The sequence below is a fragment of the Sinocyclocheilus grahami genome, unplaced genomic scaffold (genome assembly GCF_001515645.1).
Source record: "Sinocyclocheilus grahami isolate Dianchi unplaced genomic scaffold, SAMN03320097.WGS_v1.1 scaffold136.1, whole genome shotgun sequence".
In the NCBI taxonomy this organism is placed as follows: domain Eukaryota; kingdom Metazoa; phylum Chordata; class Actinopteri; order Cypriniformes; family Cyprinidae; genus Sinocyclocheilus; species Sinocyclocheilus grahami.
This window is the reverse complement of record NW_015505315.1, coordinates 211,467-222,849: the sequence shown is the minus strand read 5'-3', so window position 1 is coordinate 222,849 and position 11,383 is coordinate 211,467. Positions and strand designations below refer to the sequence as shown.

Sequence of the window (11,383 nt, the reverse complement as noted above, 5' to 3'; positions counted from 1 at the left end):
GCCACGTACAACGGGCTTGCAGTGTCAGGGGATTGGACGGGGCCCCGACTGCACTGGCTGCCTCGAGTCTCAAAGGGCGCTTACGAGGCAAGCATGTACTAGTCCGCACGGACAACACAGCGACCGTTGCGTACATCAACCGACAAGGTGGTCTGCGCTCCCGTCGCTTATCGCAACTCGCCCACCACCTCCTCAGAAGCATCTGAGGTCGCTTCGTGCTGTTCACATTCCTGGGCTGCTCAATCGGGCAGCCGACGAGCTGTCCCGAGCTGCGCCCCCGGGAGAATGGCGACTCCATCCCCAGACGGTCCAGCTGGAGAAACCTCTCACTGCCAGTTGTTCTTCGCCCTGACCGAGGGAACACTCGGCACGGACGCACTGGCACACAGCTGGCCGCGGGGCCTTCGCAAGTATGCATTTCCCCCAGTGAGCCTTCTGGCACAGTTGTTGTGCAAAGTCAGGGAGGGCGAGGAGCAGGTCCTGCTGGTGGCACCCAATTGGCCTTCCCGGACCTGGTTCCCAGAAGTAATGCTCCTCATGACACCCTCTCCTTGGCCGATTCCTCTGAGGAAGGATTTACTGACTCAGAGACGGGGCACCCTTCGGCACCCGCGTCCAGACCTCTGAAAACTTCATGTCCGGTCCCTTAAAAAAAAATAAAAAAAATAATAAAATAAAAAAGGGACGGGACGCAGAGGTTCTGAGTGGCCTACCCCAAGAGGTAGTTGACACCATCACTTCAGCGAGAGCACCGTCTACGAGACACGCCTACGCTGTGAAGTGGAACCTGTTCGTTGAGTCATTCCAAGAGGGTTCAATCACCTTCATTCTTCCATATGCACCTAAGGGCTGTCCATATGTGTATTGCTCCGAAACCTCCTTCGGGCGCAGGTGGCTTCCGCAGGACACTGGAAGGGGCAGTAGCTGTGGCCTTTTGGTAGGATCCCAATTCGTCGGTCCTCCGACGTGATGTCGAGAGTGACCGACTGAAAGGGAACGTCTCGGTTACGTATGTAACCCTCGTTCCCTGAAGGAGGGAACGGAGACGTCACGTCCCGTCGCCACAGCTCCTGTACCACCGCTGAGCGGCCGGGTCACTGGCTCGGCTCCTCAGCGAAAACCTGAATATGCGCTGCATCTGCTGCCTACTTATACTCACGCTGTGATCAGCAGCAGCTGGATGCAATAATCGCATGCCAATGTGCATTGGCTAGTTTAGTTTACACTCAAAGTAGATTGGTCCCTCTAAGCGAGATCCCAATTCGTCGGTCCTCCGACGTGACGTCTCCGTTCCCTCCTTCAAGGAACGAGGGTTACATACGTAACCGAGACGTTACTATACAAAAAAAATTCTGTTATTTTGAAAAATGTATCACCGCTTCCACAAAAATATTAAGCACCTCAACTGTTTTCAGTATTCATAATAAGAAATTATTCTTGATCACCAAACCATATAATATTTTACAGTATTGCTCAGTATTGCTGATTTTTTATCACATAAATGCAGCCATGGTTAGCATAAGAGACTTCTGTCAAAACATTAAAATGTTTAAGTGATTTCTTTAAAAAAAAAACTTTTGTATTGTAGTATAGATTTATTAATATGTGTTATTATTTGCAACAGGAAAAGTATCCACCTACATACCTTTTGCTCTTCACATCCTCAATGCATGCCAGGAATAAAAAGTCACAGTAAAGATTGGATGAGTAAACTTCTCAAAAGCACTTTCTGACTTTTATTGTTTATTCATTTCTACATGTGAAGCCGTGCTTGACGTCAGACACTCAGCTATTCTTAGCCCGAGAGGTGCCTGGCATTTCACACTCTATTCAAAGCCAAATGGAAATGCTTTATATTCTGAAAGTTTCACTTCACAGGCATAATGACAAAAACTACAGCCACCCAGCATCTCTAGTAGCGGAGAAGTGTCTGAGCCCTCATTTATTTCTGAGGCAGTCAGTTTTCTGATCCCAGAAAAATCTGCTTTATTAGCTTTAGTTTGATGGTACATTCCACCTTACATGACTAAACACTGACAAAAAAAAAACTGGCTGAACTCCAGGAGCATCCTAACATCACACTGGTCTCAGCACATTGCAGAAATTTGTGAATCCACTATAGAAGGAGAAGGGCAGGGTACATTGGGCAGCGTGCCAAAGGTGTTGCCACAGAAAGGAATTACGTCCCCTAAAAGGGGCATTTAGTGTTCATTTGGCAAGACTAGATCAAAATTCCTGTTCTAACAGTCCTGGCAAACCACACTGACCCTTAATATGAGTGTCCGGTAAAATGTTCACAATCCATCCCCACTCTCTCATCAAGAGCAATGCTCCATAAAAGCTGAAAGGGTGCTGATGGAGTGTCCTCAGTTACCTGCCCAGGTGCTATCAACACAGGCCTGCTTCTGGTGACCCTGGGGTCAGACACACTAATTATAGTGCTGCTGGGTTAGCACACATCAAGGAGATCCTACAAAGGAAGCCATCATAAAAAAGTTCAATGTTAACAAACCGCCAATATGTTTAACAAAATATGGCATATTGTGTTGACTTCTTACTAATGAAATGCTTTTTGATGGTGACAGCTGCAGTCAAAACATTGAATTAGTTCTACCTCATCATATCCAACTCCTGTTGCACTCATTCACCTTGGTTTGGCCCTGAGTTGACCTCTCTCTCCTAGAAGACTGGCTCTGCTAAAAGAATCCTAAAGAATCATATGTCAGTTCAAAAAAATCTACAGCTGGACAGCTGCATAGACATGGTGCTGCACAAAGCGATAGCGCAACATAAAAATTCTGTCATAATTTATTCATATTTTTTAAAAACTTCTGTTTGTCTAAGCAATGTGTGTGTTTTTTCAGAACCTATAACCATTGTTTGGACAAAGTTGAACATTCTTCAAAATATTTTCTTTTATGTTTCACAGAAATCATACAGGTTTGGAACAACATGAGGATGAGAAAATAATGTCTCTCATATATTTTCTGAATCAAGAGGCTCAGTTTACTGCAAAGCCATTTATTAAAAGTTTAACTGACTTGCCAAAATCAGTGACCTCATCATAACATTTAGAAATACATTAAACATACATTTAAGTCAACAACCTTCCAAAATGTAGCGTGATTAAAAGTAAAACGAGAAATTTAGGATAATTTGTCATTGGCTTTGTTGTCCAGATGGCTACATTCCCGTACTAGTTTAAGATTAACGTAATGCTGATTTCTTAGTAATGGATGAATAGTCAGATGATTAAGCAAAAGATTCCTTCTATATTCAGCCTCTTTTGATCTTCCATTTAAGCTGGACAGACTCACGTCTGTTCCAGAAGTGAGTTCTTTGTGCAGCACTGGTTGAGATCTCACTCTTTCATCATGGCTTAGTGCCCATCCCTTTTATGACACATGTGTTCTTGGCAACAGATAAATCCACAGTTCATTGATACTGTGTACTTCAAGTCAACATAACTGGTGAAGTTCTGGAGCTTCCTCTGGCATCATTATGGCAATATAATACACATACTAATTGGGATATGATGAAAGTCAGAACATTCACCTAATTCTCTAAACAGCTTTTTTAAATCTTTTATTTCAAGGAAAGATCAAATTGTGTCCATATAAAACATTTGTTCTGGATGGGAACTGGAGGAAGTTACTTCAGTGGGTCAGTGAAACAGATGCTATTCGTTTACATTGGGCTTCTGTGCTGCGGTAACTGAATCATTTGGAAACGAAATACATGAAAGTGGGTTTTTATTGCAATACATAAGTAAACTTGAGTAAAATGAACAAGCAACAATTTGGCTGTTTGATAAAATTAACAATGAACTAATAATGTGCTAAACACACATATACAAAGGATGCTGAAACCACACACAAAGTTCAGTATAGAATTCAAATCCCAAATCCAACACCATAGTAATCCATAAACAGGCAAAGCAACTGTGACAATAAGGGTTATTACGAAATCAAACTTAACTAATGAATTAACTACCTACTAAACACAGAACCACCAAAACGGAAAGAGTCAGAGTTTGCATAACAGCTCAGTTCAGTCTTGATGTACAGAAACTGACTGGTATATTGCTCAACCTTCCAACACTGCTCATTGATTACAATGTTCTACTTCATCAATCAGTTTCCACTCCTTTCCACCTGCTGGGACTGTGAATGTGCACAATCCACAATCCTAAAGCAAGCTCTTCCAGTGCATCAAATGAATGCAAATGTTGGAGAGAATTTTGAACTGGTTTTGACCATAGGCCAAGTTAAAAGGTTTAAATCAAATTTAATATAAATTATTTATTACAGACATACAAATATGCACACATACAATATGTTCACACTTATTTCTAACAGAACAGAAGTCACCTCCCTTCTTAGAGGAGCACAGAAGGTCAGAGCTGAAATTTTGTGAGAAACGTAATGGCCTATGGGTGACCCGGCTCTGTGATTGGCTTTGTCCCAAATCCAAGGTGGGGTCACGGGTCACGGGCTCCTACATCTGACTGTAACCGCAGCGATGTGGTAAACCATGGGGAATTTGATTACACGAGCACTCAGCTCCACTTAAGAGTTGGAACATCACCGTGATCATGGGATCAGGGTGGGGAAAGAGAAGAGGAAGATTGAAAGGAGATTACAGCCAACGCGGTGCAGCAACACAGAGAGAGATTCTCTGTAAATTCCACTGCCTGAAGGAATAAAATAAGTGGAAGAAAAGAATCTTTCAGGATTTTTGTGGTTCTCCCCAGACTGTTGTAACAAAATGGAGAGAGGGAGTTGAAAAGAAAATAAGAAAGAGAAAAAGGCAGAGAAAATGAGAAATGGGAGAGTAGAGGAAGAATGTGTGTGTGTGTCTGTGTGTGTGAATGGGAATGGGAATGGGAATGAAAAATAGAATGGCTCCAGGGAAAGAGAACGTCTCAGTCATTTGTCCAGCCCAGAGAATGACTGAGGTCAAGATTCAGTCAGAACACCAGACACCAGTGCCTAAAATATAAAAGCCTGGAGAACAGGAAAATATGGTTAAAGAATAAAAAAAAAAGAGAATGGAGGAGATTTCGCTAAAACAAAACAATTAAGCATAAAAGGCAATTAAACACAGAGATACACTGAGATAAATAAAAGAAAAGGAAAGAAAAAGATAAACAAACAGCCAAAAAGAACAAGCTAAGAGGAGGAGAAAAAAAATGTCTCCCTGTGCTGCTGCAGGGGGAATCAGTCATCAATCAGCGAAGACAACAATATAGAAAGCTGAGGGCCTTTGTCCAGCTTCTACCAGACGAGGACAGAAAGGAGCCTTGAGCAGCACACACACACACACACACACACACACACACACACAGGAGAGCCGGATTCCTGATTTCTGACTCTTTTCTGTATGAAGCTATTTTAAGCTTCTGTAGTATGGTATGGTTGATTCTGTAGTAAAGTTTCCTACTGATGTCATTTAGCCTTTTGCTGAAATAAATATGATTTTTTATTTTAGGATATAAAGAAAAACAGTATTTAATAAGAATTATGCAAATATATACACATTGTTTTATATATATATATTATGAGCATTATTTGATTACAATAATTTGATGATTAATAATTCACAAATAAAATGTAGTAATTAAAATGAAATTACCCATTTTTATCCTTTTTATTATTGTTTTGTTTCATTAAGTAATGGTTATGATTAAGTAATAATATATGCCTTATAAAAAAAAAATGGTATACTAGTATGCATTTTGAGATCAGTCAGTGCAAGTTTCTTTCAATTGAAACAGCTCAGACATGCATTTTAGTCTGGGACTAGGCTTAAGCCTTGTCTGTGAAACCGGGGGATAATGTACTACGATTTTATCAGACATGATCAGTCATGTCTTTAGTTAACATGTTTTTTGTGTCTTTAGTTTTAAAGGGGTCATATGATGCTTTTTTAAAGATCATTATTTGGTGTATTTGGTGTAACAGAATATGTTGACATGCTTTAATGTTCAAAAAACACATTATTTTTCAAATACTGTACATTATTGTAGGTCCTATATGCCCCGCCTCTCTCTAACCCGTCGTTTTCAACAAAGCCCCTCCTTCCGACAAGCGCAGTCTGCTCTGATTGGCTAGCTGACCCAGTGCATTGTGATTGGCCGAACACCGCAAGCACTCGTTGGAAATGTAACGCACCTTACCATAATCACGAGCTTCATCTTTCAAAATAAATATAAAGACAGTAAATAATGTCATTAGTTTTACCATCAGTTCAAGCCCGAAAGGGGAACAGAGTCGCGTGACAGACACAGTGATTTCTACTGATTCCACTGACAGTCACTATTTATTAGTTATGATATGATGATCCCAGTGCGAGTTTGAATGAGCAAGTTTTTCCTTTCTGTCTCTTTCAAATAAGTCATCAGTTTATTGCACACTTGCATATCTCCATCACTGAGGTCTGAACAGAAATATAACATTACAGACGTCCTGCTGTGGGCCACACAATAACCCTCTCCCAGGCCATTCTGCAACATTCCATTTTCAGACAAGCACAGTTCTTTGTGCATCTCTCTTTCACAGGTAAAACTGGTTCTGCTGTCAATGGCTCAGAAACATGCTGAGCTACATTTCACTGTCTGAAGTATCAAAGAAGGCTAATCTCTAAAATATGAGAGGAAAAACACACAAGGCACAAAACTAAAACTAAAACTTTACACAAAACTGAAAACATTACTTATACAATAAATATTCACCACAGATGTTCTTTATCACAAATGAAATGAATAAGTGACCACAACAGAAGTCATGGGGAAATGGAGGACACTAACAGCTCTACTCTTTTGAACCAGATCACTTTCTTCAAGACTGAGTCAGCAATTGAACAGCATTATGTAGCTTTGTTTGTAGTAACAACTGATGCAATACAAAATTAAAAATTTTCTGCATTTTATGTTATGGTGCATCCTCAAAATTATCGCATTTCCCCATGACAAAGCAAAGCACACCTGACATATAATACATAAACAAAAATAAATAAAAAATACAAAATTCTCAGAAAACTTCAAGCATCTTCTAAGAGTCTAAAATGGATGTTTAATCCCTAAAGCACTGCCACTACAGCCATACACATGCATAATCATAACTATGCCTTACTTTAGATATTATTTTAAATAGGTTTAAAAAAAGATATATATTATTCTTATATTCTGTACTGTAAGTGGTAGAGCTTTAATTTTAGCTTTTAGACATCTTAAAACTCTGAAAAACTGCATCTTTATATTCACTACTTTTAATGTTGCACCACTACATTCATACAAACAGACAGACATCTGTGGAAACTGTGTCCCAATTTACAATGTTTGTTACCATCTTGTGCCATCAGAGTTGCATTTTTAAGATGTTGTTTCAAAGTACCAGAATGATTCCATTTCTATTCCATTCATTATCCCAATTTTATTCCATTCTGTTGCAGTCTGTCTAGCTGTTTTTAAATCCAAATATGTGCCTTACATAAAACTCTGCCTAAGAATTCAGATTGAAAACTCCCTAATTATACAAGGATTCCTTAAGATAGAGTACAGTCAATTAGTCGTTCAGGCAACCTATCGACTAAATGATTTAGAAAATACATACTTTTGCACATACCTCATTTAATGTTAGTGTTTAGATTCTTAGTTAGTTAGTGTTAGAATTCTAGATTAGATTGACTCTGGTCAAATTTAACCAGAGCAGAAAAGATAGATGTAAAATGTTCACTAGTGAACTAAGCTCCACTGTAACAGGAAAACCCCATCAAGGGAGAGAAAGTCAGCGAGAGAGAATCTTGTCCTTCTTTTCCATTGATTGAATTACCCATGTCATATTCCCTGTCAGCTCTGTGCGTTGTAGCTATATATAAATGGTTCTGCTGTAGAGAAAAGAGAGAGAGAGAGGCAGTGGATCTATGACATGCAGCCCCCTTTACCACAACCCAACAACTGATCAAGACAAGAGATTATACAACCAAACCCAAAAGCCTCCCTCTTCAGTCATACTCAATCTGAGCGGAGTTTTACAAATCCGTAGGAAGCAAGCACTGAATTCAAACTAAAAGAAGCAAAGACAGACAAAGGAAGAGAGAGAGAGCAGTTCCCAAGTTCTCTCTCTCTCTCTCTCTCTCTCTCTAGATATATATATATATATATATATATATATTTATATGGGTCAGTGACAAAAAGGGGTAGATGAGATGAGAAATTCAAAAATCTTTTAAAAACTTGTTTTAAAAGCATGCATCAGGTATTTTAAAATGTACACAGCATGTTTATGTTGATTTTACGTAATTAAAAATGACATATGCACCATTTTTTACAAAAGTTAAGACTGAATGTACCTGAAAATGTCAAATGGTGTAACTGCCAAAGAATGAGAAATATTAAATATGTTATCCACCTAGATCGCAAGATTCTAGGTTTTACTCATAGAAATGAATACTTTTAAAATTATATTTAATTTTAAATCAAATAAAAATAAAATATCACATGAAAATCGATTTTATTAGAGTTATCTCTAAATGTAAATTTTAATGCATTTTTGCAATATTTGGCTGGACATATGCTGGAAACACCTCTGTTTTCTAAATAATCTTTGACAAATTATGTAAAAAAAATTAAAAACCATGTTATTATACTAAACTATATGATTACATTTTATTCCACATAAATTTTACTGTATATGATCAGATTTTTATTTTAAAATTCTGGTTACACCAATTGACACAAACCAGTTACACCACCTGACCAAGTTGCTTCTACAGTCAAAGTCCATTGTTTGTTGAAGAAATTGACACTGAAAATCAAGCATGTCTGTCAATAAGTTCAGCTGAAGTGCTTTTTTTTTCAATGCTTAAAAAAAAAAATCTGGCAACACGAAATTATAATAATGATGAACAGTGAACTCATGTCTCATATTGTAATTAGAGTTAAGAAACAATATCTGACAAGAAACCATCATAGTGATGAACAGTGAACTCGTCTCGTATTGTAATTAGCTACAGTTAAGAAACTATCTGACAAGAAATCATCAGAGTGATGAACGGTGAACTCGTGTCTTGTATTGTAATTTAAATGTTCATATTATATTGTGGCATCTACAGTATTGGGGAAAAGGGGCTCTGTTATATCATATTAATTATAAAATATCAGAAATTTAATGAATTGTATTTTACAGATGTAAATTGTAATCTTTGATTAACGTTTTTTTATCACTGAATTTATGTTCAAATGTAGACACCCACACATTCTTCTGCTATATTATTAAATCATATATATATATATATTATATTATATGATACTATATATTGCTTAAAGGGATTGCTTAGGATGGATTTTAAGCCAGCCTAGGTGTATATGACTTTCGTCTTTCAAACGAATACAATTGGAGTGATATTAAAAGTGAATGGGTGATATTCAATGGTCAAAAAAACTGCATCCATCCATCATAAAAAAGTGCTCCAGACGGTTCCAGGGGTTTAATATTGGCCTCCTGAAGCGTATCAATGTGCTTTTGTAACAAAAATATCCATATTTAAAACTTTATAAAACGTAATCTCTAACTTCTGCTATCTGTCATACTTGCGTTCACTAGAGAGTGGCATTACAGCGGATGATGTAGGATGTAGACATTGCGTAAGCACTGGTGAGAATATGCTGGTTTCACGAGAACCAAGTTTTGTTTACAGCAAAGGAAAATGAATCTCCTCTTGGCTTATATCGAAATCCTTCCACATTTTTCTTTACAAATCCTCGTATTGTACTTCTAATTCATGACCGGTGTTTTGTTTTGCTCTCTCCGCTACGATTCCGTGTTCGTCACTTCTCACCAGAGCTTATGCTATGCCTACGTCATCCGCTGGAACACCACTCTCTTGTGAACGAGCGTACGACAGTTAGCGGAAGCTAACTTTTTTTTTATTATGGATGGACGGAGTTTATTGGACTTCTGTTGGACTATTGAATATCACACATTCACTGCCATTATAAAGCTTGAAAGAGCCATTTCAATTTAAATTCAAATTTGCCAGATATTATCATGGACACCTTTGTTAAGTACATGGCCTTGTTGGGAATATTTAAAATTTTATTTTAAGTTAATACTCATTTTTATAATAATGATGAACTATCAATGTATTCCTAAGGTCATACCATTGGACAAGTATACCTAAGAATACCTGAACATACCCTAAAAATGTCAAATTATCTCACATTTTAAATAGAGTTACTAACCTTTGCATGCAGCCATTAGTATCACCAGAGGTCCTTCTCTGTGATATAATTTCCTGTCACATGATCTTCTTGCAAAATATCAACAAAATGGCTCCTTGAATGGTGGTTACACCACCTTGACACTCAAGGAATTTGACTTGACTCACATAATTCCCCAAGTTAATTATAATATTCAGAACAATGGTGCTCCATTTACTTTTATTTACTATTAAATAGTACTAACGTAAGATTATGCCAAACTAGCTGATCTGGTGTTTTATTGAGAATTTCACCTTTTTAAAAAAAGATCAATTATTTGGTACAAAGTTTTTATGGTTACACCACATTGACATTTTTGCAATCATCCCCCACATATTCTATCAAAATGAATTAAAACCAGAAATTTTAGACTTGGTCCACAAAAAAGACAATGTATGCAATTAATTTGCACATTTATTTTGAAATTTTAACCCTTTTAAATTTAATTAAACCATATGGACACAAAAGAAATTGTGTCCCATTATTGACTGTTACGGGTTGGTGAGGTACAAACGAATGAGGACGAAGGAGATAGACAAAAAGGTATTTTTAAGTAGAGAATCCAGGAGACAGGAAAATAAACCTACATCACATCAACGAGAACGGACCGTGAACTGAGAACCGAACACGACAAATAAAGGGAAGCTAATGATGATAATGAATGACAAACACCTGAACCCAAATGACATAATTAACAAGAGACAGAAACTAGGTCACAGGGAAACAGGCTAACAGACATGTGACATTGACCCATATATACAGTATATATATATATAAACTACCGCTCAAAAGTTTGGGATCAGTAAGACTTGTAATGTTTTTTAAAGAAGTCTCTTATGCTCATCAAGGCTGCATTTATTAGATCAAAAATACAGAAAAAAACAGTAATCTTGCAAAATGTTATTACAATATAAAATAATGGTTTCTATTTTAATATACTTTAAAATATAATTTATTTCTGTGATGCAAAACTGAATTTCCATCAGCCATTACGCCAGTATAAAGTGTCACATGATCCTTAAGAAATCATTCTTATATGCTGATTTATTATCAGTGCTGGAAACTGTTGTGCTGCTTAATATTTTTTTCTGTATTTTTGATCAAATAAATGCAGCCTTGATG

General features: G+C 37.5%; 1 protein-coding gene across 3 annotated transcripts in view; it reads right to left on the bottom strand.

The window, feature by feature from the left end:
• The window catches only part of LOC107590992 (VPS10 domain-containing receptor SorCS2-like), a 172,458-nt gene that overhangs the window by 149,281 nt on the left and 11,794 nt on the right, over window positions 1–11,383 (bottom strand). The window lies entirely within an intron of this gene.